General features: G+C 36.6%; 3 non-coding genes across 3 annotated transcripts; 2 read left to right on the top strand and 1 right to left on the bottom strand.

Annotated features, from left to right (window-relative positions):
* Window positions 1–218: 218 nt before the first annotated feature.
* LOC141290460 (U5 spliceosomal RNA) lies at window positions 219–334 on the bottom strand. Its single transcript, XR_012340155.1, has one exon. It is a non-coding gene; the product is annotated as a U5 spliceosomal RNA (small nuclear RNA).
* Window positions 335–1,173: 839 nt separating this feature from the next.
* trnas-cga (transfer RNA serine (anticodon CGA)) lies at window positions 1,174–1,255 on the top strand. The gene has a single exon. It is a non-coding gene; the product is annotated as a tRNA-Ser (tRNA).
* Window positions 1,256–10,797: 9,542 nt separating this feature from the next.
* Window positions 10,798–10,870, top strand: trnaw-cca (transfer RNA tryptophan (anticodon CCA)). Its single transcript has one exon. It is a non-coding gene; the product is annotated as a tRNA-Trp (tRNA).
* Window positions 10,871–25,000: the final 14,130 nt, after the last annotated feature.

The following is a 25,000-nucleotide window of genomic DNA, read 5'->3' as shown; positions in this document are numbered from 1 at the left end:
AGGGCCAAAAGAGCTAAAAGCCATCTTTGTTTGAGCCCGTCCAGAGTTTTTCTCGCGTCATGGACGAGAGAGCGCTGTCTTTCCATGCTTTCTAAAGAAATTTGAAGCTGCGAAGCTGGAAGCGCAAAGGCTGCAAACACAGACCATGACGAGGCGCGCTTCGTTCCACTGCACGCTGGCGGGTGGCCAGATTGACTCTGCTCTTGACACTCTAGTGTAGCTCTGCTGTGAGCAGAGCCCCCAAAAATACAGGTCACTCGCAAAGGTTCCCCTCCACGGAAATCTTTAGTAAAAGGCGAAAGATTTATGCGCTGATGACGAGAAACTTGAGATGTGTCTCTATGCCCTTGGACCTGTGCACTCACTGTGGTAAACCACTACGCTCACCAAGGGTAATCTAGGGTGCCGACACCTGCCAACATGATTTTCATCACCCCCCTCACTCCAAATGGGAGAAGTAAAAGTTATGAAAGTCTCTTCCCTCACCCAGTATTCACAAACCCGATCAAGGTAATGTCATCTCTTTTTTCATGCCCCCGTATTAGAGGCCAAAAAAAATATTAAATGAAATAAAGCGGTCCAAATAATGACCCACTGTAATGTGTAGCATTCAAGATATTGAGAGACTTTAGCTCGTGGCGGGTCAATCTGGTATTTCATGGAGTAGGGGCTCGTTTTGGCAAGTTGGGTGCAGTCGCGTGTGCTGGGAGCGAAGAACAGCAAGCACAACTCTTCGTTAGTATGGTGGACAGTATCTCCCCCTGTCACGTGGAAGACCGGGGTTAGATTCCCCAATGAGGAGACCTAGTTCTTTGCTGCTGTTGAACGACTCATCCAAAAGCTTTTGGTTAAGACAGAGGTCACAGAAGGAGTTCTGCTTCGAGGACAACCGCAGCCGAAAACAATGCGTTGGCCGGGAATCAAACCCGGGTCAACCGCTTGGAAGGCAGCTATGCTCACCACAATACCACCAACGCAGGCGCTCAGTGCCAGATTTAAGCGGTCAGAAAAGAATGCTCGAATCCGGGTCATGGCAGCTCTTTGTCGTTGAGCGACGGGGACGTCCAGCTTCTTTTTGCCAACTCACCGTTTAGTTGGATTTTGCGCCTGAAGCTCGGCGGCATCCTGTGCTGCCCGCCTCGAGACAAGAGAGCAGGCAGTCCACATGCAGGCGTAGTCGTGGCCGAGAGGTTAAGGCGTTGGACTCGAAATCCATTGGGGTCTGCCCGCGCAGGTTCGAACCCTGCTGACTACGGTCGGGCAACTTTGAGGTCAACAACGGGACAGAGGACATCGGAGGCCGCCGTAGTTGTGGCCGTACCATCCAGCAATCAGCCGGCTGAACATTTCCTAACAATATTTGAATACTTTCAAACGTCGTCCGAACGAGGTGCATTCTCCTTTGTAACTACAACCGAACAGGTCCTAACGCAAATCCTAGCTTCGAACAAGTGGGGCAAAGCAGCCAATCCATTCCTACCAAGAGGAAAGAGCCAATCGGCCATCAATCGCGCTGCTGAATTAGTTTTTTTTTTCATTTATATCAAGCAGGTGTGACCTTACAGTAGTTTACTGTTAGAATTTCAAAATCTTTCATCACTTGAATTAAGATTATATTAATTTAATTTTAAAGTACAGCCATCACAAAACCAGACCTTATAACAAAAAAATTGTTTACTGTTGTTACAAAATCAAAATGTTGCATAGCTATGACAGGACACACTGGCAAGTAACAATGCCTTGAAAAACTTAAATCTTAAAAAAAGATTTCTTTAAATATCTAAATTATTTAAAATAATAGATAATTATTTTTAGTTATATTTAAGAGAAAACACAATTCTAGATTATAATAATGTAGTAAAAACACGTTTTTTTTCTTCTGATTGATATAATATTTTTTTTTTTTAAATCTGCATACTATTATTTTTTCATTTTTTTACCACTATGTGTGAAGGGAAATCATTATACCATACAGGGCTAATAATTATTTCTCACTAACAGAAGAAAGAATAGATTCTAGAATAGATACTGCCAAATCCAAACAGACTCCATCATTGAAGCTGTGTCATAAAATCCATGGTATTGTTTTTTTTTTTTAAATAAAGTTACATTTCATCTAAAACACTGCTTAGATTCAGTGACCAACTGGGGTGCTTCACTAGATAATAGCTCGATTTTGCAAAACAAAATGGCACAAACTAATTAAGAGATTTGTCCACTAGGTGGCACGTTAGGTCAACATCGATCATTATAGAGAAAAGTTTCAAGCCTTTGAGAAAAATAGATCTATATTATTCGAAAATAAACTAATGATTTGAAGGATGAAAATCCGCTGCAGTTTAGTCACGTTTCAGCTGAAAATCACGCAGTAGTCTAAACACTGATTTTACAAATGACACTCAAAATTCAAGGAGAAAAAATGAGATTTTTTTTGTGAAAGGGTTCATAAATACAAGTGTGTCTGGTAAAGGCAGCTAGCAGGCTAGCTAATTTGTTATGAATGTTTTTAATATTGGTCTCCAACACACAAAGAGGATTAACCTAATTGGCAGACGTAGTGCACCCCAAATTCAAACCAATCAAAAGCATCAGAATAGCACCGCTTTAATAAATGGCCTTAGCAGAAGGCATCGTGCATTTCAAAAACAGGCAAAGCAACAGATTAATATTATTCAACATATCCCAGATTTTTAAAGAAAATTTTTAGATGTAACCCCATTTGTAATCTTTAGCATTTTCATAAGTAACTGTAATTTAATTACACATTTTTCTAAGTAACTGTAACGAATTACTGTTACATTTATTTTGTAATTAAATTACGTAACGCCGTTACATGTAACTAGTTACTCCCCAACGCTGACCATCCAATTAATATTAAAATCACCAGACATCATACATTCACAGCAGTTATCAAGAGGAGCAAGAAGATTCTTCAGTTCATTATAAAACTTTGCATCATGACATGGAGGATTATAAAGCACAACTATATTAAATGTCATATTTGGAGAAAGAATAACATTTAATGCCAAACACTCCATGTTCACCTTCAGTTCAAATTGTAAACATCTAAAATGCTCCCTTATATAATTTAAAACAACACCACCCCTTCCACTGACCCTATCTCTCCTATAACAAGTATATCCTGGTACATTAATTAGGTCAGTAAGAACATTATGATTCAACCAAGTCTCAGATATACACAAAAAATCCAAATTGGAATCAATAAGTAAATTCTGTATCTGATCTATTTTTGGTCATATACTTCTTATATTTATATGTCCTCCCAGTATTCCTTTAAGTTTATTCCCAGAGTTCCAGATGACTTTAGCATGATTCACAGTTTGAAAGAGTCTTGACTTCCTCTGTTTCAATATTGCATGATTTATTGCATGCCTTTTAGCCCTTGTAAAACTCTGTTGGCATTTGTCCGTTGTTGGCATTCGTCCGTTATTGCAGACGGGCCATTACGGTAATGACAATCTGTAACTGGCATATAAGGATTAATGTGAGGCATAGAACTTACCTCAGTGTCCATGTAAGTGAACTCAGACTGATCAAACACTACAGGTCCTTTTAAAAAAACTTAGCATATTGTGATAAAGTTCATTATTTTCTTTAATGTACTGATAAACATGAGACTTTCATATATTTTAGATTCATTACACACAACTGAAGTAGTTCAAGCCTTTTATTGTTTTAATATTGATGATTTTGGCGTACAGCTCATGAAAACCCCAAAATTTAAAAAAATTAGCATATTTCATCCGAGCAATAAAAGAAAAGTGTTTTTAATACAAAAAAAGTCAACATTCAAATAATTATGTTCAGTTATGCCCTCAATACTTGGTCGGGAATCCTTGTGCAGAAATGACTGCTTCAATGCGGCGTGGCATGGAGGCAATCAGCCTGTGGCACTGCTGAGGTGTTATGGAGGCCCAGGATGCTTCGATAGCGGCCTTAAGCTCATCCAGAGTGTTGGGTCTTGCGTCTCTCAACTTTCTCTTCACAATATCCCACAGATTCTCTATGGGGTTCAGGTCAGGAGAGTTGGCAGGCCAATTGAGCACAGTAATACCATGGTCAGTAAACCATTTACCAGTGGTTTTGGCACTGTGAGCAGGTGCTAGGTCGTGCTGAAAAATGAAATCTTCATCTCCATAAAGCTTTTCAGCAGATGGAAGCATGAAGTGCTCCAAAATCTCCTGATAGCTAGCTACATTGACCCTGCCCTTGATAAAACACAGTGGACCAACACCAGCAGCTGACATGGCACCCCAGACCATCACTGACTGTGGGTACTTGACACTGGACTTCAGGCATTTTGGCATTTCCCTCTCCCCAATCTTCCTCCAGACTCTGGCACCTTGATTTCCGAATGACATGCAAAATTTGCTTTCATCCGAAAAAAGTACTTTGGACCACTGAGCAACAGTCCAGTGATGCTTCTCTGTAGCCCATTTCCTGCACACGCCTGTACACGGTGGCTCTGGATGTTTCTACTCCAGACTCAGTCCACTGCTTCCGCAGGTCCCCCAAGGTCTGGAATCGGTCCTTCTCCACAATCTTCCTCAGGGTCCGGTCACCTCTTCTCGTTGTGCAGCGTTTTCTGCCACACTTTTTCCTTCCCACAGACTTCCCACTGAGGTGCCTTGAAACAGCACTCTGGGAACAGCCTATTCGTTCAGAAATTTCTTTCTGTGTCTAACCCTCTTGCTTGAGGGTGTCAATGATGGCCTTCTGGACAGCAGTCAGGCCGGCAGTCTTACCCATGATTGCGGTTTTGAGTAATGAACCAGGCTGGGATTTTTCAAAAGCCTCAGGAATCTTTTGCAGGTGTTTAGAGTTAATTAGTTGATTCAGATGATTAGGTTAATGGCTCGTTTAGAGAACCTTTTCATGATATGCTAATTTTTTGAGATAGGAATTTTGGGTTTTCATAAGCTATATGCCAAAATCATCAATATTAAAACAATAAAAGGCTTAAACTACTTCAGTTGTGTTACAGAAAATAATGAACTTTATCACAATATGCTAATTTTTATAAAAGGACCTGTACTGCCACTGCCTTTGCTCCTGCTAGACAGCACAGCTCTGCATTTTCCACTTTGTCCAAAATTGGTAACTTCAGCCGCTGCCCAAGTTCACCTGTCGATTCATTAGCCAGCGCCGCGTCTCCATGGACGGACCAGTCCCGTCACCCCTCCGCACCTCCCCAGGCGATCCCCACCGACAGCCAGGGACAGCACACACTCCGGCTCCATCGGGACAAACACCATCCAGCATTGGAGTCAGGGTAAATTGCGGAGATGTTATAGACGGGGTGACAGTGCTTAATAAAATATAAAATTGCTCCAATACTTGAACAGGGAAGACACACATATTGGACGATAGAGACCCAACAGAGACAGAATGCACAGACTTTGATTTTAATATAAGGGGTAACTGGGAACACAGGTGCACAGAATGACGAACTGGACTAAAGAAAAGGAACAGGACCAAAAAAGGGCACACAGAAACAGGTCCATATTCCTGGCATATCATCCCCTTCTGGAAGGCGCATCCTTGCTCTGATGGAACAACAGAAGGAGAAGAATGGATATCCGGGAGGAGGATGACCAACAGAGTCCAAGGTGGAGACGATGGAGGGAGGAGCCTGTCTCTGTATGTCCTTGTGTCTCCTTCCCTTTCTCAGGGAACAAGGGTTGTAGTTTTAACCCGAAACAGTGATGTTAAAAATGCTAACAATGTCCTTTATTGTGTTTCAACCAAAAAACTGCACTTCCTGTGAGATCTCTTTTCAATTCATGATATACAAATGTGAAGTTCTTACATTGTAGACAGAGCAAACGCATTGTCCATATTCCTAATTATTCCTTGCTCTTTTATGCATTACAGTGTCAACTAGCTATATTGTGTTGACTTTGCTTAAAGTGTTCTATGGACAAAACATAATGCTTTAAAATGTGAAATAGAATGTTCCATTATATACATTTTGTTTGAAACTCTTTCTACACTAAGGGGATCTGTTAGACTACTCTCTATTATGAATTTTCATGTGCCTGTTAAGGCTTCCTTTTAGACTAAAACAGTTTCCACACTGAGAGCATGTGTAAGGCTTCTCTCCAGTATGAACTCTCATGTGCTTATTAAGGTGTCCTTTTTGATTAAAACTCTTTCCACACAGTTTGCATGAGTAAGGCTTCTCTCCAGTATGAACTCTCATGTGCTTGTTAAGGGTTCCTTTTTCACTGAAACTTTTTCCACACAGTTTGCATGAGTAAGGCTTCTCTCCAGTGTGGACTCTCATGTGTCTGTTAAGGCTTTCTTTTTGATTAAAACTCTTTCCACACTGTTGGCATGTAGAAGGGTTCTCCATTGTGTGGATTTTCTGGTGGATTTTAAGGTTTCCACCTTCAGCAAAACTCTTTCCACACTGTTGGCAGTGAGCTGCGTAGACTGTATGAGAGCTGCTGCTTACCGAAATTATTCAGTTGGTCCCGAATTATTTGATATTTTCCTATTATATTTTTATTTTGAGCGTATTTGAATTGTGAGATCCCAAGGGAGAACAAAAACCGGAACACAGAGGAAAATAGACGTGAGCTGAAAGTCCCTGAAAACATACAGCACTGGCTAAATCAGGTAAGACAATAAGTATTTATTATTACCTTTTAAAAAATAGTACAAGAGTTTACAAATTGGTAAAGGACATGTAAACTGCAGAAGTTAAATACTTGAGTGTGTGTTTGTGCTGCTTTATTATCACAGACAGCAAAAGTTAGAAGCTAATCGCATTTAGCGCGCTAGCAATATTAGCTCATCTGGTCATATAACGTTATATCTGGTGTTGTTGTGTGTTGCTAGTATTTGTTAATGTCTTTTAGAGATTCACATTTTTCGATATAAATGCCATGCATTACTGCAGGTGTGTTTACATTTTAATCCTATAATAACAGTCCTAAAGATGACATACTTTATCTTTCTTTTCTGAATATAATGGCAAATATCTTTAATTAAAATAAGATTGTTTAAAGGAATGGTTTAAAACGAAAAACAGCTTTTTAAGAAAATTTCAGTAAATCATTTATTCTTTATCCTTGTAGAGTCATTAAGGATCCAGCTTATTAGGAGTTTGGTAAGGAATTGTTCATCTGCTACTTTACACTGTCAGTTCTGGTAGAGATTCATTGATCTTTTGTCATAAGTTTATGTAATGTAATACAAATGTACTCAATATGATTTTACTTGTTTCACTAAGTATACTGTTTTGTTAGAATTGTGAAAACCATGTTGTTTTAAACTTTAATCTGAATACGTCAAAATGTGTTTAATGAAGTGTTGTGCACTTTGTTTCCAACTCCACTGTTATTGGACTGTAAAGTGAAAATATTGTACAAGATTTTTTTGAATTGAGTGTTTTCAGTTAAAGATATTTAACAGTATCAACACTGGTATTTTATGAAATGTTATTTTTGGTGTCTTTGTTTATGCAGGACAGCACAGAAAGCACACAAGTCGAGGAGAGAGGAGGGGACAGCATCAGAAAGGACCTAGAGCTGGGACTCTTTCAAAGATCACCCGAAGCACAACCATGCTATATGCACAAGGCTGTTGTTTTTATCAGAATTTGAAGAAACATTTTGGCTTAAAATAATAAATACATTTCATTTAAGATATTTCCTGCATAAAGAATTTTATGGCAATTGCTTTTTGATCCCTTCACCACGACATGGTTTCTGTTGCAGGTTCCATTCTCAAAGTCTCTTATAATGAGACACATTTGTAAACCTGTTTTCACAGAACCATAGTTAACCACCAAATAAGAGATCAAGTGGTTTTAGTCAAAAAAGGTTTCTCTTGTGCAGCGCAAAATATGCATGTTATTGCTCAAAAACTTTTGAGTCTTTAACCTTCTGGGGTCTAGGAATTTGGAGAAGTTTAAACCCTGACATCTGTGTGTTTTTTTTCAGTATCTGAAAAAAATACACTACGAGTCAAAAGTTTTTGAACAGTAAGGTTTTTTTATTATTATTAAATAATTTCCTTCTGCTTTGTAATATTTGTGTTATTTAAAATAATATTTAATATTATTTAAAATATTTTAAAATGTAATTTATTCGTGTTACTCCAGTCATCAGTGTCACATGAACTTTTAGAAATCATCCTAATATGCTGTTCAGGAAACATTTATTATTATCAATATTTAAGCAGTAGATTTTTTTTCCTTCAGGATTCTTTGATGAATAGTAAGATCCAAAGATTAGCATTTACTTGAAATAAAAATCATTTGTAAAATTATATACTATACTTCAAAACTTTTATTTAGCAAGGATGCTTTACATTGATCAAAAGTGATAATAAAGACATTTATAATATTACAATAGATTTCTATATCAGATAAATTGTTTTATTTTCAGTTCATCAAAGCAAACTGAAAGAATTCTACTGAGCTGTTTCCAACATATTTTTCTGAGCAGCAAATCAGAATATTAGAATGATTTCTGAAGGTTAATGTGACTTGATCATGAGTAATGATACAAATTCTGCTTTGACATCACAGGATTAAATTACATTTTCAAATATCTTCAAATGAAAAACATTTTAAATAGTACAAATATATTATTTAATTTTTCTGTACTTTGGATTGGTGAGCAGAAGAGACTTTAAAAAACATTTGTTTTAATTTTACTGTGAAAAACTTCTGAGTGGTAGTGTATAATGTCTAAAGTCTGATTACTTTGTATTCATCACAAACTGGGCTACAATAACATGTGAGCAGAATTAATGTGTTTGTATTGTTTTTGGAAAATGTTTTCGACAGGTTTTTATTTTGATTTATACAGTGTATGTTTCCAAAATAAAACTAATAAACTATAATATTGATCATGTGTTAGTTTCTTGAAGTTGACAGTAAACCCATTGCTGCTAGCCAATTTTGTTTTTTAAATAATAAGTATGTACAGGGTTGATCTAAATGCAAACTGGTTGTAATTGAATGTACAGTTGTGTATTTACCGTTGCTGAAAGGTAAGTAAGACAGTGAAACTAAGTCGCTATTTCAACGGTGAATCAACGTCATAATATCAACGTTGAAATTTTTTGCAAATCCGAAAGGTTATTCACCGTTGATTCAACGTCGACAGATGACCATAACCCGAAAGGTAAAAGGGTGAAACAAAGTCGCAATTTCAACGGTGAATCAACGTTGTTACTTCCACGTTGAAAAGACGTCACAATATCAACATAGAAAATTTTTGCAAATCCGAAAGGTTTTTCACCGTTGATCCAACCATGGTACCTGACGTTGTTTCAACGGTGAATCAACATTGAAATGCCGGCTGGGTTACTACGATTCACTATAGTAAAAACAGGGTAAATTGTCATAAGGGATGACTGCACTTACAGCTGAAACACGTTTTTTTCCCCATTTAAATCGAACTTAATAACGTGTAAATAGACTTTAGAAAGTTAGATTACATTTACAGTTTTTTTCAGTCGCTAACAAGCGTTTGTCCAAACAGTTGTCACATTTTCAAAACTCTAAACACAATTAGCACAGCATCGGTCTTTTGTGGCCATACCATTTACACATTTCATGTCGTTTTCACCCAATATGCAATCAGTGAACACATTTCCACAATGCTTACCTTTTCTTAACAGACAAGCTATACCTCCCAACAAAATTATGGATTGTTTTTGTAGTATTTCCGAATGTTAACACACAACATCCCACAATAGCAAAAACAATATTCCAAACCTTAGATACAGTATATTTATATACTGTATAGGCCAATTGTGTTTTGTAGGTGCGAGTCTGTGTTAAGAGTTTAGAAAAAGTATCTGAAGTATGGGTAAGCGCTTGTTAGCGATTGAAAAAAACTGTAAACGGTGTTTCATTATGGGCAATTGGCGAGTCAAAAGTTTGTGAACGCCAAACACGGATGAATGACGGACGAAAACGTAACGAGTTACCAATTGAGAACATTGTAAACAGAGAGGAGGAAAAGTCGAAAACATGTATTACTTACTTTGAAAAGTTATCCTATATTCCGTTCGTCTGATTTTTGAACCTGACTTAGAATGAAACTAAGCGCTGTGAGTGGCTCTCAACAATGGACGGCGAGCGACGCGATTGGCTCTCGTCCATTCTCACAATGGACGGCGAGATCGGCGATTGGACGAGGAGACGGCCGTGGAAACAGACGATCCTGCTCCAGGTAGCGCCATCGAAGGCAGGATGACAAAAGGTGGCTTAAGCAGGAAACACCAGATAGGTTTGTGGTGTCTTGGGGTACAACGGTAGCATGGCTGAATCCAGATCAGACGGTTGCATGTTCCAATCACATCAGTTGATCTCTTCTTGACATCCATAGTATAAAGTCTACACCCTTTACCGTGACTGATTTGCAAATTGAATCAAAGCAATTAAGCAAGGAACGCCGACTTGTTTTCTCGACCTCCTGGCCGCGACAGAGTGCACCTGACCCCGGATCGGGAGGTTGCGTGTTCCAATTATGTTGAGGTCAAGCGAACTGTTCTTGACTTTGTGAGTGTAAAGACTAGCGGATTTGCATAGTTTATCAAAGTGCTTTAGCATGAAACACTAAATAATTTTTCCGCTATCTTGTAGTGCAACGGTAGAGTGTCTGGCTCCAAATCACCTTGAGGTCAGACGATCTGTTTTTGATCTCCTGAGTATGAAGTCCAACATCAAGAATGTTCCTTGAGCACCGTATATTTACTGATTTGCATTCTGTGTCAAGGCGGTTAAGCAAAATACATCACCTCTGGGTTCAGGACCTCGTGGCGCAACGGTAGCGCGTCTGACTCCAGATCAGAAAGTTGCGTGTTCAAATCACGTCGGGGGTCACGTGATTTCTTGTTGACTTCTAATGTGAAAAGAAGTCCTGTCTTTGTGTGCTGCAGTGGTTTCCAATCCCACCGCTCTGTATGGCTGCGTCCGAAATCGCCTACTTCTCTACTATATAGTAGGAAAAAAGAGTATGTGAAGAAAGAAGTACGTTCGAAACCTCAGTATTCATAAAAGAGTAGGCGAGAAATCCCCAGATGTCCTACTGCTTCAGCTCAGATTCTGAAGTCTTTCATCGATGGATACTTTTCAATCCCAGGAGGCCAAAACGTCATCATCGAACGTAATTGAGAACCGCAATGAAGGTGTTTACAAATGTGAGTATTACAAACCAAAACACGGTTCCCTGTCTTAAAAATCATATTTGTTGAGCTACTTTATCGTAAACTGTTGATTTGCATAAGGTGCCAAGATGTTATACAGTAGCCTATGCTATAGTATATTTGTGATTTCGCTGTTAAAACATGTTTTGTGACGTATAGCGAACATTAAACTCCAGGAAATACACGTTCGTCTTCAAAAGCGGATTTGCATAAAACATACATTTTAAAGACATTAATGTCTACTTAACAAATGACAGGAAAATGTTCTAGAGCACATCACAACAAAACGAAACATCTGAGTGAGTGATGGACGCTATGTGAGAATTCACTGTCACTGCTTTACATTAATGTAAGTAATGTAAATAAACACATGTACAAATAGTAGGCCTAACTGAACTTCAAACTCATTTCAAACAGAGCTATAACAGAACTTTTCTGATTCTTGATTTATGTGCCTTTGTTGCAGATCGTTTGTGGTGCAGCAGGACCTGAAAGGAAAGGTGACTGCAGCATTTTTGGGGAAAAGTAAAATCCGAAACTTAATATAAAGATTGATCATTTTGTAACTTCCAATACAGAGATCTAATGACATTGTGCTGTTAAAATGACAGCTTTTGTATTATATTTGTGCATCTTTGTATGATCTGAAATGTCTGCAGACTGGTGTGTGCAGTAAAAAAGGAGAAATCCACAGCAGCATCCTGGAAATGAGACCCTCCATCACTCCACCTGCCCTTTGTTTCATCTGGACCAGATGTTGCAGTGGCCTCTTCATCCTCAGTAGAAAAAGACTAAAAGACCAAAATGTTTAAATAAAGCTTTGTTCCATGTGTATTTATTTATGTTCATGTTTACTTTTATTGTTTTACTAATTTATTCATGTTTCCTGATGTTGTCAGTAAGTAAAATATAACATTTTCATGAGCGTATGCATTTATTCATTACTTTATTGAAAAAAAAACAACAACATTATGCTTGTTTAACTAAAAATATCATTAATTATTAGTCAGCATTTATCATTATTATTGTTGGTAAGTGTTGGAGTGTTATTTTAATTTCTAAGTAGTAATACTTATATTTTCCGAGTGTAAAATCAACAGACTTCTCCAAAGGTAAGATCTTTGAGCAACTGATTGACGTCTCCTTTGTGCAGATGTTGCAAACATGGAGGAATATGGTTGTAGTGTTACTGATGGCATGAGGTGTCGCTGTCGCTCAAATTTTTGTATTATTACTGCAGAATTCATAATTCCATACAAACTCAGGGAAAGTCTTAAGTATCTTTAACAAAGAACAATCATGACAGAAAACATAACTATAATAGGTTTGCGTACATAGTACAAGATTATATACAGAAAAAAAATATATATATTTGAATATTCATAAAATCGCAATGAATTAAAAATTGCATTTGTTTTTTTTTTTTGCTATTTATTTATTATTATTTTAAGTTTCAGGGATGACAGGAGAGAGAAATTCAGCAAGAAAAAGGAAAACAAATTAGATCTAAGCTTGTTTTGCATAATTTTGCCCATTAACATATTCAAGACAACAAATTTGGGGCTTTTAGTCATTTTAGTATTGTTAAAAATATAAAAACTTCAATCAATCCAAAATAAGCAAATTTCATCAACATCAAAATGTTTACAGATAGATGAATTAAATCCGTCGCTCATATCATTTCATGTTGCGCTTGTTATAACGTCATAGGTCACATGATAACGTCAACATGGCGGAACGCATCCATACTCAACGAGATTTGGCTGTTGAGTAGGTACTCTTTTAGCGCTCCTTAAGTAAGTACTTATTGAAATTAAGTACCTACTCATTGAGTAGGCGATTTCGGACGCAGCCTTATTTTAGTGCTCGTGCACTGACATAAATGAATGACTTTGACAATGACCATTGTTTATATACAATAAAATAAAACAATGAACAATGAACAACGGACAACGCAGCAGCAGGATCTATGGTAAAAAAAAGTAAGTACTTTAGATATTTTATTTGTAAATATTAATGAAATCCGCGATTCATCAACATTAATTTCTGTTTTCAAATATTCATTAAGTCATTTATTCACATAAAACTGTAGTTATGGCTCGTGAGAGGAGCGCTGCTTTCAGCTCTGAGACACAAATATGATGTAGATCGCAACTAATGTGGTAATCATTAAGAAATACAATTTAAATTAAATATATCGTTGTGAAATGAAGTGGCCTTGGGCAGAGCACAATGCTAAAATGTCATTGTGATCAAAAGAAAAGATTTCTGCGGTATATTTTTTCATTTTATCATTTATCAAAGTTCAAATAATACACTAAAGTTAGATTGACATTTGAATAAACACAATCTCCTCTAACGTTAATCCTGTTGTCTGTGCGGTCGCGTGAGAGCTCGTAGGTTTAGCCGGCTGAGGTGCACTCTAACACGGCAGCACTTGTCTCTCGCTCCCCTGGCCACGGCCTCGAGACAGGAGCGTGCAATTTTCTTAAGTTTGTGACCAAAGAAATTTGAGGTGGGTGTGGGTTTGACCTTTCTTCCTGGGGTAGAACAGTCCTTTTTGTGACCATAGGTGACTTGAGCACACTGCTAGCAGAAGGTAAGATAAACTTCACCTCTTAAAGTGCATATTGCAGGTTAGAGACTCCGGTGAATTGATGTATAGAAAAATAATGTAGGAACCAGATTTTCTTTAAAATAGAATTTAAAATACGCTATTAAGGCTTCTGGGGTGGTTTTTGTGAGAGAATTTTACTTTCGCATCTGAAAAACTGGCAAAACTGGCAGTGATGTCACGAGAGGGAGTGCGGTCATGTAAACCATAGGAAAACAATGGATCGCAATGACCGTTCGGACACAGAGAACATTTAAAATGTTTATTTACACTTCTATGACGAACCACAGACACAAATATAAGCCCGCTATGTGGCCAAGAGAGCAGGGACATGCCAGGATTAAACAGAACTGCGGCCAGAGGAGACAAATTAAGTTGTGTCAGGAGAACAGGGCAGGTGTCTTGGTGAGAGATCAGCAGAGCCGGATTAACGCAAAGGCAAACTAGGCACGTGCCTAGGGCCCGATTGGCGGGAGGGGGCCCAGACAGAGGGACACTTTTTTTTTTTTTTTTTAAATGTACAAATGTCCTATCTACAATCTATTTCAATATTTATTAATTAACTACAAATAGTGACGATGTTTATCTTAACCATAGACTGTTACATTGTCATATTAACGCTAGCCCATGACAGTATAGAGCGGCGCCATCCAGTCAGAGCCATACAGAGCGATTTGAGATAAGCTTTTCACCCAGAGTTATGCCGCGTTCCAGGCAACCCGTAACCCGTGTTTTTCCAACCTTCTACCCGTGAAAGTGCACTGGAACGGCAGTCAAACCCGCGACTTCCCACTCGTGAACTCCTACTAGATCGATGGACTCCCAGTTACGAGTTCTGATGTAGCATACAAAATATCAGCCCTAATGCGTGTGGTGTTTATGCAAGTGGTACTCAGTGGAAAAATGGAGCATAGGACAATATAACGTTGCAATCAAATTAATAAGAATATAAAAATAATAAATAATTCATAAAGGTGCCCAGGCAGTTTGGCATGACTTGCCTGGAACGCTACAAAGTCGTGAGTCGTGATTTTAAGTCGTGTTTTAGGAGCTCGAAAACATGCCTGGAACGCGTAGCATTAGATGCATGCTGCACATTTAATGTTATTATTAAATAAGGCCTATTATTACATTGCATTTAGTTTGAGAGCATCGGAATGACAACATAACCTGTACATTATTTGATTTGTATGGCATTTTACCTTACCTTCTTTTTTTTTTTTTTTTTTTTTAATTCAGGCAATTTTATATTTTGAAAAAAAAATTAAATAAAGCAAAGCCATTTGAACAGCCCCTAATTTATTATTTTATTTTGGTACCATGACCCGCACTTACAAAACAGTCTTCTTTTTAGCGTTTATTTTACAATAATCACCAATAGGGTAGAACACAGGTGTGGTGTTTTATCAGCTAATCTATTGGTGATTAATATAAATAAAATAAAACTAAAACTCTGTTTTGTCAGTGTTCCATGGTCTGGATGTGGTCTAAATGCAATACAATGCATCACAAATCCGTGAGTACAGTTAACAAACCCGTGGGAACGGATTGCTAAAGCGTGCGCACAGATTATAAATTTGTCGGTAAGGATTCAAAATCTGAGGATACGGTTTACAAAATCTGAGCTCACGGGTTGGAAATTCGTGGGTACGGTTTGATAATCCATGGGCACGATTAATATTTATTTATTTAACCGAGGGAACAGTTTAAGAACTCGTGAGTACAGTTTAAACTGAGGGAACGAATTGCAAAACCGTCCCCACGGATTAATTATTTTTCTTCTACAGGTGACGTAAGGGGCTCCGTGTGAGCCCACTATCGTTTTGCCTTGCTCTGTTTACATAGTTTACTGACACCTATTGGTTATTTACTGGTACTACTGCCTTAACAATGACACTCCCAATGGATAAAATGAGGATAATTTAATAGCATTTAATAGAGCCGTGTAATGTATAAATAATGAATATCAAAAAATAGTCTGATAGACTGTTTTATATACAACACATGACTTATTTTGGCATACAACAACCAATTTTTAACCAAAGACTAGGCTAGGTAAAATGTGAATTAACTTTTATTAGTAACTTTAGTAAATTTCAGATTTCAATTCATAAATAACATCGACGGAGGGGGGCCCAAAAAATGCAGCCTGCCTAGTGTAGTCCATTTATTTAATCCGGCTCTGGAGATCAGTGTTAGCTGACGATATCTAATCAGGAAAAATCACAGCATTGGTCATCTAGATTCTACTTACCAGTAACACAAATGAATAATCGTTGATCAAGCGTGTCACACTTGTTAATATCCGACGCAAACTGTACGTGAAATAGCAGGTTCTTATTACAGTGCAAGAGCTATAACCCACTGCCAAACCGGTCATGCTGGAGGATGTTGCAGGCAGCAGAGCGTTCTCCAGACTCTGTCACATCTGTCACATGTGCTCAGTGTGAACCTGCTTTCATCTGTGAAGAGCACAGGGCGCCAGTGGCGAATTTGCCAATCTTGGTGTTCTCTGGCAAATGCCAAACGTCCTGCACAGCATTGGGCTGTAAGCACAACCCCCACCTGTGGACATTGGGCCCTCATACCACCCTCATGGAGTCTGTTTCTGACCGTTTGAGCAGACACATGCACATCTGTGACCTGCTGGAGGTCATTTTGCAGGGCTCTGGCAGTGCTCCTCCTGTTCCTCCTTGCACAAAGGCGGAGGTAGCGGTCCTGCTGCTGGGTTGTTGCCCTCCTACGACCTCCTCCACATCTCCTGATGTACTGGCCTGTCTCCTGATAGCGCCTCCATGCTCTGGACACTACGCTGACAGACACAGCAAACCTTCTTGCCACAGCTCGCATTGATGTGCCATTCTGGATGAGCTCCACTACCTAAGCCACTTGACTCCGTCTCATGTTACCACTAGAGTGGAAGCACTGCCAGCATTCAAAAGTGACTAAAACATCAGCCAGAAAGCATAGGAACTGAGAAGTGGTCTGTGGTCACCACCTGCAGAACCATTTCTTGATTGAGGTTGTCTTGATAATTGCCTATAATTTCCTTAAAATGCCTATTGTTGCTTCCTAAGTGGGCAGTTTGATTTCACAGAAGTGTGATTGACTTGGAGATACATTGTGTTGTTTAAGTGTTCCCTTTATTTATTTATTTTTGAGCAGTGTATATAAATATATTTAATATTTAAACAACATATTTCTCTTAAATATATACATGCATGTGTGTGAAGTTATATATGCATAATAAATATACACAATTCACACATTATGTAAACAAAAACTTTTATTTTAAATGTGATTAATACTTTGACAGCACTAAATAATAATAAAAATAAGAATAGACAAATTTCTTTACAAATCCTTTCACCAATATCTAATATATTTAATTAGGGTGAATAGTGGTGAAGTGGGACACTTTCTGAAAATGTATATTATGCATACCTTTTTATTATGATCAAAATGTCTTAGCCGCTCATATGATACTATTCTAAATAGCTTAGGAGCTCTATTATACTATACACAATAAAAAAGAAAGAAACATTAAACACAGGATGGATGACTCTTCCTCAAACACACAATGACCCCAAACCACATTTTTCAAGGTGCTACTGTCAAACTGGGACACCTTTATTGGCAAACTGGGACACTTAAAACCCATTCAATTGTTATTCAAGTGTCGGCCTTATAAATTAAATACACAATAACAATATAAACAACAATCTAAACAACAATAATATAAACATCACTTTTTTAAGGAGTGCAGGTACAACAGATTCAACCCACCACCTCCCACGCCTGGCCACAAAATTTTATACTGGGTTTAATTTATTTCATACAAATTTAATTTAAAAATTTAAAAATTTTTTTAAAAAAAAACAGTAACCATCAAACCACCAAATTTCAATTCTGTATGGTAGTACACGTTAATCTACACGTCAATACAGCAAGTGCAAGTGAACACCTCCTTGTCTTCAATGAGGCCATTCTCCTCGCCACACGTCTCATGCAACCAGTCCTCGCAAACAATGCACATGATTCAGTCCTCTGTCTTCTTTGGATCATTTTCATCACCAAATATGGCTTAACAAATATTGCAAATATCCTGGCCATCCGTGCTTGTACCCTCCATCTTTGTTCAATTCAATTCAAGTTTATTTGTATAGCGCTTTTTACAATACAGATTGTTGCAGAGCAGCTGCACAAAAGTTTTAGGCTACTACAATATATTTAGTAGCTTATTAGTGGTGAATACTGTATGTTGAGTCTATGTACATATGATATAAATATTAAATCAGTAACTGTGTAATTAAACAGATGAACACTAATTGCAATGGTTATGTGCTGTAATCAAACTTGTAGGAAAATTATGTAGTGCTGTATGTTGTTTCAAGGCTGGCATCATCTGCGGTCCTCTGAGGGGTTGGCATCATCTCTTCATCTGAATCTTGTGTAAATCCTAGTTACCACGGGATGGAAATCCCGTGGCAAAGACAGAGAAACAGAGAAATAATTAGCGTAGCTGCTGTTCCAACTTCCGACCAAACAAAAATGATGGTTTAGCCCAAGCTGAAGAATATTAATGTGCATTTGATCAGATGTAACTGAAATTACAACGTTATGAGATACATTATGTGAATGCTTGGCTAAAGAGATGAGTCTTTAATCTAGATTTAAACATAGAAAGTGTGTCTGAACCCCGAACGTTATCAGGAAGGCTATTCCAGAGTTTGGGAGCCAAATGAGAAAAGGCTCTCCCTCCTTTAGTTGACTTTGCTATCCTAGGTACTACTAAAAGTCCAGAGTTTTGCGACCTTAGGGAGCGTGAGGGATTGTAGCGTAGTAGGAGACTAGTTAGGTATGCAGGAGCTAACTAGTTTTAGGCTTTTTTCCTAAAAGTGTTCTTCTCCGTCTTTGTCATCCCTTCAGGGTATGTCCCATGGGACTTGTAGGAAAAGATGTTTTTATAAATAAAAGGATCCATTTGAAGAAGTCACAATCATCAAACCCAAAACGAATGATTGAATGAAATCATGAAAAAAATTTGCGTGCGATTTTTCTACATTGTTTTTCTACATCCGCCCATAGATTAATTTTAAATTAAAGCAATTTATAGTGTAAATATTTTTATTACACAAATAAATAATGTAATTAATTAATTAATTAATAAATAAAAGGCTATTTTTGTTGTTTTTTGTTTTTTTGTTTGTTTGGCAGGCTTTGTTTTTGAACAGTGTCAATAGCGTGAGTCTCACGGTGAATGCGTGAGAACTAAGTAGTCAATCTTTGTTTAAATATCTAGCTAACTAACTAAATTTATGAGGGACATATAAAAAGGGAACTCAATTCCTCCATTAAAATGACTTGAATGGCTGTCCCAGTTTGCCAGTAATACCCTGTCCCAGTTTAACAATACGCTATTGGCAAACTGGGACAGTGTCAAAATCACATTAAAAAAAAAAAAAGATTCATATGAATGTGATTTTTTAACATTCTGATTCACCATTACATCCTATAACAAAATATGTAAGAATTACAAATGATCCATGAGCTTTATTATTTTTATAACCTTAACATTATTTACCTCAGAATGCTATGTGACTTACCATCACAGTTCACTGCAAGGTTGTTAAATATGATGTGCCACACCCCGGAAGTGATGATTAGCCACAGATTTATTTTTTATTTTTTTATCACATACTTGCTAATGATGAACTCATTGTTGATTTTTAGTAATAAAAACATATCCATGAAAAGATATAAATTATTAAGCTTAACTGTCCCACTTTACCCATTGTCCCACTTTACCACTATTCACCCTAATTTAAAATATCTTAATATATCTTAATATTTTTTGCTTTTTTATATACACAAATGTAAATGGTCAGAAAAGAAGCCATCTCTCAATTTAAAGTTGACTTAAGGACTTTCAAAACACTCCTCCTTTCTCTTCTGATTATTAATGTATACCACTGTTTTTTCATTGTGTTTTCTTTTTCAAGAAATGTGAATGTTTTAATTATAATATTTTGTTATGCTTTGACTGTTAATTCAGAATTTGCAATTAAAAAAGGACTTAGGAGCGGGTTCGCAGAATGTTTTGATTCCCACCAGGGATATAAATAATTTAGCAGAGGCATATATATTATAAAATTATATAGCCTTTTATTTATTAATTAATTAATTAATTACATTATTTATTTGTGTAATAAAAATATTTACACTATAAATTGCTTTAATTTAAAATTAATCTATGGGCGGATGTAAATAAAACAATGTAGAAAAATCGCGCGCAAATTTTTTTCATGATTTCATTCAATCATTCGTTTTGGGTTTGATGATTGTGACTTCTTCAAATGGATCCTTTTATTTATAAAAACATCTTTTCCTACAAGTCCCATGGGACATACCCTGAAGGGATGACAAAGACGGAGAAGAACACTTTTAGGAAAAAAGCCCACACTTTCATAATCGAAGGTAACGTTAACATATTATCTTAAAAATCGACGTTGTAAATCATAATGTAGCTAATTGTTATATTTGTTATATTTATTTAAATTGTTTTTGTTTGTGCTACCCAATAGACAGAATTTAATTTGTACTGTAAACTACTCTATATCATAGCAACGCGCATACCATTTCCCCAGGATTTATGTTAAAAGTGTGCACAGTCTAGACGCTTAAGTAAAATGTTGATAAACAGCTAGCCTACATAATAAATATGCGTAAGCTTATGAAAAGCCGATGTTTCATGGTGTTCGGCCATCCACCCGTTAAATAACTTGCCCACCAACCCTTCGAATTTTTATAAAAAATAATATCAATGTAGTTCAGCTTACAATCGTTCGCTTTATACAGCACGAGCGACAGCGCAGGAGACAACTGAGCTAGCGAGATGATTGACAGGACAGAGACAAGCGCAAGACAAATTTGTTAATAAAAATATATATTGGTTATATTCCTTTGTTAAAAAAAACTATATATATACATATTGGATATATGTACATTGCATATTTGTAGTTGTATAGCCTACATTAAGTAGTATTAATATTAATAATAGCCTATATATTAGGCTATTTGTGTTACAACGCAGATGATGTTGTTGATGACTCAAGCGTCTAGGCTGTGCACATTTATACGTTAAATCATGGCAAAACGAAACGTTCCCGTGGCTGTGATATACATTACAGTACAAATTAAATTTTCCATAATCGGTATCTTCAGCCAATTCACATTACACTTTTTTTTGTGTGTAAAGAATGTAAAGAATTCTCTTCCACGAAGGCTGCATTTATTTGATCCAAAATCAAAAATTTTCAAATAGTTACTATTCGAAAATAATTTATATTTAAATATATTTGAAAATGTACTTAATTATTGATTTCAAAGCTTGAATTTTTAGCATCATTACTCCAGATCCTTCAGAAATCATTGTAATATTTTGATTTACTGCTCAAGAAACTTTCCTTATTATTTTTTTATGGTTTTGATGAATATAAAGTTTAGAACAACAGCATTTATCTGGAATATAAACCGTTTGTAACATTATCAATGCCTTAAGCATTTTTAATAAATGTTCAGAATTTTTTTATATTAATTATATTATATAAATTCTTAACTTTGGATCTTTCTATTAATCAAATAATCCTAAAAAGGTTACTCAACTGTTTTAAATATTGATAATAATAATAATAATAATAATAATAATAATACAGTAATAATAATAATAATAATAATACAGTAATAATAATAATAATAATAATACATGAACAGCAAGTTTGCATATTTGAATGGTTTATAAAGGATCAAGTGATACTGATGACTGGAGTAACGATGCTTTGATCACAGGAATAAATTACATTTTAATATATACTGGAATAGAAAACAGTTCTTTTACATAGTAAAAATATTCTACAAATTTACTGCTTTTGCTGTATTTTGGATCAAATAAGTGCACACTTAGTGAGTAGAAGAACCTTAAAAATAAATATTAAAATTCTATGAAAAAAAACCACTACTTTTTACTGGTAGTGTGTAATGTACTTTTTATTGTTGGAACCTGTGTTTATGAGCTCTATAAACACTTAAAAAGTCCTTTACAACCCTCTAAAATAAAATTACGGTTAAATTAAATAAAATGTAACTACTTAAAGTTTCTTAAATATGATTTTTAACATAGCCAAATTTGTTTACACCAATAAAAGACATGTATACTGCATATTATGCACAATCTAGAAAGTGGTATCAGGACTTATTTAATAAATTGGCTGTATATCCAAAACAAAGTTCACTTGAGTATAATGTAAAAAAAAAAAAAAAACATTTTAAAAATATTAATATTCTGTTTAATGGCACCTTATTATATTTAGTTAACAAAATTGTTTTTTTTCCATAGATGGACAATTAATGTACATCCGACAAAAACAACAAAGGCGAGTCAAAGTTGTTAATGGGCCAGAGGAGGCCAACACAATTTTTTCACAGTTTCACGCCAGCAGCACTGGAGCTCACTGCGGACAGAACAAAACTCGAGATGCCATATCCAGGAGGTTTTACTGGCCTGGCATGTCACAGGACATCGATAGATGGGTAATGACACATGTGCTGGTTAAGTTTACATTTATGTTAATTAACAATGTATTTATTTTACTTGTTTTGTGATTAATTCAATATTCACTTTATAAGCAACCTAATTTTTTATCATAAAAAAATCCTCTAATGCTTTTGTCTGTTGTCACAAGGTGTCCCAGTGTGAACAGTGCCAGGCCAGTAAATCCTGTCTGAAACAGGAGAATGAAATCACTCCAATAGAGGTATGAATTCTTTTATGTAACATATTGCAATGAGAATGGACAAATATGACAAACAGTGGGAAATACAAATGCAAACCTAGTAGAAACGAAAGAGATCAAGGAAACAGGAAAACAGAGAAAACAAGAAAAAAAAGAACAAAAACATCCAATTTTTAACTGAAATAACCAGATTTCCAGAAATGTTGGGACACTTTTTTACATCTAAATAAAATGAAAGAATTTAAATTCAAGTTGAGTTTTCAGTAAAGGGCGTGTCCGTGGCGGCCTGATAAAGTTTTATGTTTCACCATGGAAATAAAAGTTGTTATAACTCATAAAATGTCCAATCTACCTCAAACTTCACATGTTCGATAAGAATCCGGGCCTGAACACATCTGAACGCCAATATTCTCTCATAATTATAGCGCCACCTGTCGACAACAAGAAATGACTTTTAACAAACTCCTAGCACCACTAGCTGGCAGCAGGAAGTTTGTCACATTTACATGACTTTGACATATTGCTCCTATATTTACTGTATTAAAAGCATACTGCCCACCGTTAGCTGTTTTCCTAAGCCACTAGTCGGCGGTGAGCTTTAATTTGAAATTGTAATTTTTACATCCTCTGAAAGCTAGTACAATATTTGGCAGAGATACAATTTTTTATTAAATCTGTAATCTGAGGGTGCAAAAAATATATAACTTATTTGTCTAAAATAAGTTTTTAGCAATGCAAATTACTATATTTACCTGCAGAAAATTTACTAAATATCTTCACAGAAAAATTGATAATTTTGACCCATACAGTGTAATTTTGGCTATTGCTACAAATATATCTGAGCTACTTAAGACTTGTCCAGGGTCAAAAATGGTAAAAAAAAAATTAAAACATAGTAGATAACAAAAAACAGGAAGAAAAAGAACAATAACATTTATTTTTTGTTGGTGTTTTTTTAATTTACTCTAGGTGAAACAGCCCTTTGAGCTCCTGGGCATGGACCTTATTGGCAAGTTAACCGAAACTGATAATGGAAATAAATACATCTGTGTTATAATTGATTATGTAACAAAGTGGCCACAAGCATACCCTCTGAAAACGAAATCTGCCAAAGATGTTACAGAGTGCCTTATTAAATTTGTGCACCAATTTGAGGTGCCACAAAGGATCCTGACCGACCAAGGAAAGGAATTTGTCAATGATGTAAGTATTTATGTGAACATTATGTGAATGCTTATAAAACATTACTTTTTTTCTTCTTATTTTTTTCCAATATTAAAGATGTTTGTAATTTACATTTACATTTACATTTATTCATTTAGCAGACGCTTTTATCCAAAGCGACTTACAATTGGGGATGCAACAAGTGATTCGTCCTAAGGAGGCAGGTCAACCTAGGAAGTGCTCAAAAATACCATATATCGGCATTGTTAGATAAGTACTGGATAGAAAGGGAAGATCAAGAAAAGAGAGTTTTTTTTTTTTTTTTATTATTGAGTCAAATATTGTCGAAAGAGATGGGTTTTCAGAAGTCGCTTGAAGGCAGTTAGGGAATGTGCATTCCGGATATGGGAGGGAAGGTCATTCCACCAGGCAGGACTATTGAACGAGAATGTTCTGGAAAGTGATTTCATGCCTCTCTGTGGTGGTACAACGAGGCGTCTTTCATTAGAGGATCTCAGAGATCTAGAGGGAGTGTAAATTCGTAGTAGTGAACGTAGGTATGCAGGTGATGAGCCGGTGGCTGTCCTATATGCCAGCATCAGTGTCTTGAACTTAATGCGAGCCGCCACTGGTAGCCAGTGAAGGGATATGAAGAGAGGTGTGACATGGGCCTTTTTTGGTTCATTGAAGACCAGGCGTGCTGCTGCATTCTGAATCATTTGTAGAGGCCTGATTGTACATGCTGGAAGACCAGCTAGTAGAGCATTGCAGTAGTCCAGCCTGGAAATGACCAGGGCCTGGACGAGGAGTTGTGCAGCGTGCTCTGTTAGGAAGGGCCTGATCTTTCTGATGTTGTGCAATACACATATATATTACATATATATATAGGCAGAGATATAGATAACTACAGAAGTATAAAATAGAAATAAGCAAGAACGTCTTATCTAGCAGTAGCAAACGCAACAATTGCCTATTAACATACAGTATTTAAGTACTCACTTGCGCGCTGTCGTTCTGTCCGTGCACGAGGACTGAGAAATCACTTAACCCACAGAATTGAAGCTGACTTCACTATTTAAACACTTCTCCTCGCTAGATACGCCCCCTCTGCTGAGTCAGCCCAAATAGATCGTACGCAAATGGCTCAAATGGCTCAAATCGAAACTAAGATTGAACGCACTTAGCACATCTAAGCGCGCTCAGGAAAGGGAACCACGTGAGAACAAAAGCTTCCCTT

The sequence above is a fragment of the Garra rufa genome, chromosome 1, assembly GCF_049309525.1.
Source record: "Garra rufa chromosome 1, GarRuf1.0, whole genome shotgun sequence".
NCBI classification, from domain to species: domain Eukaryota; kingdom Metazoa; phylum Chordata; class Actinopteri; order Cypriniformes; family Cyprinidae; genus Garra; species Garra rufa.
Note: the sequence above shows the minus strand (reverse complement) of the source record. Positions and strands in the feature narration are given on the sequence as shown.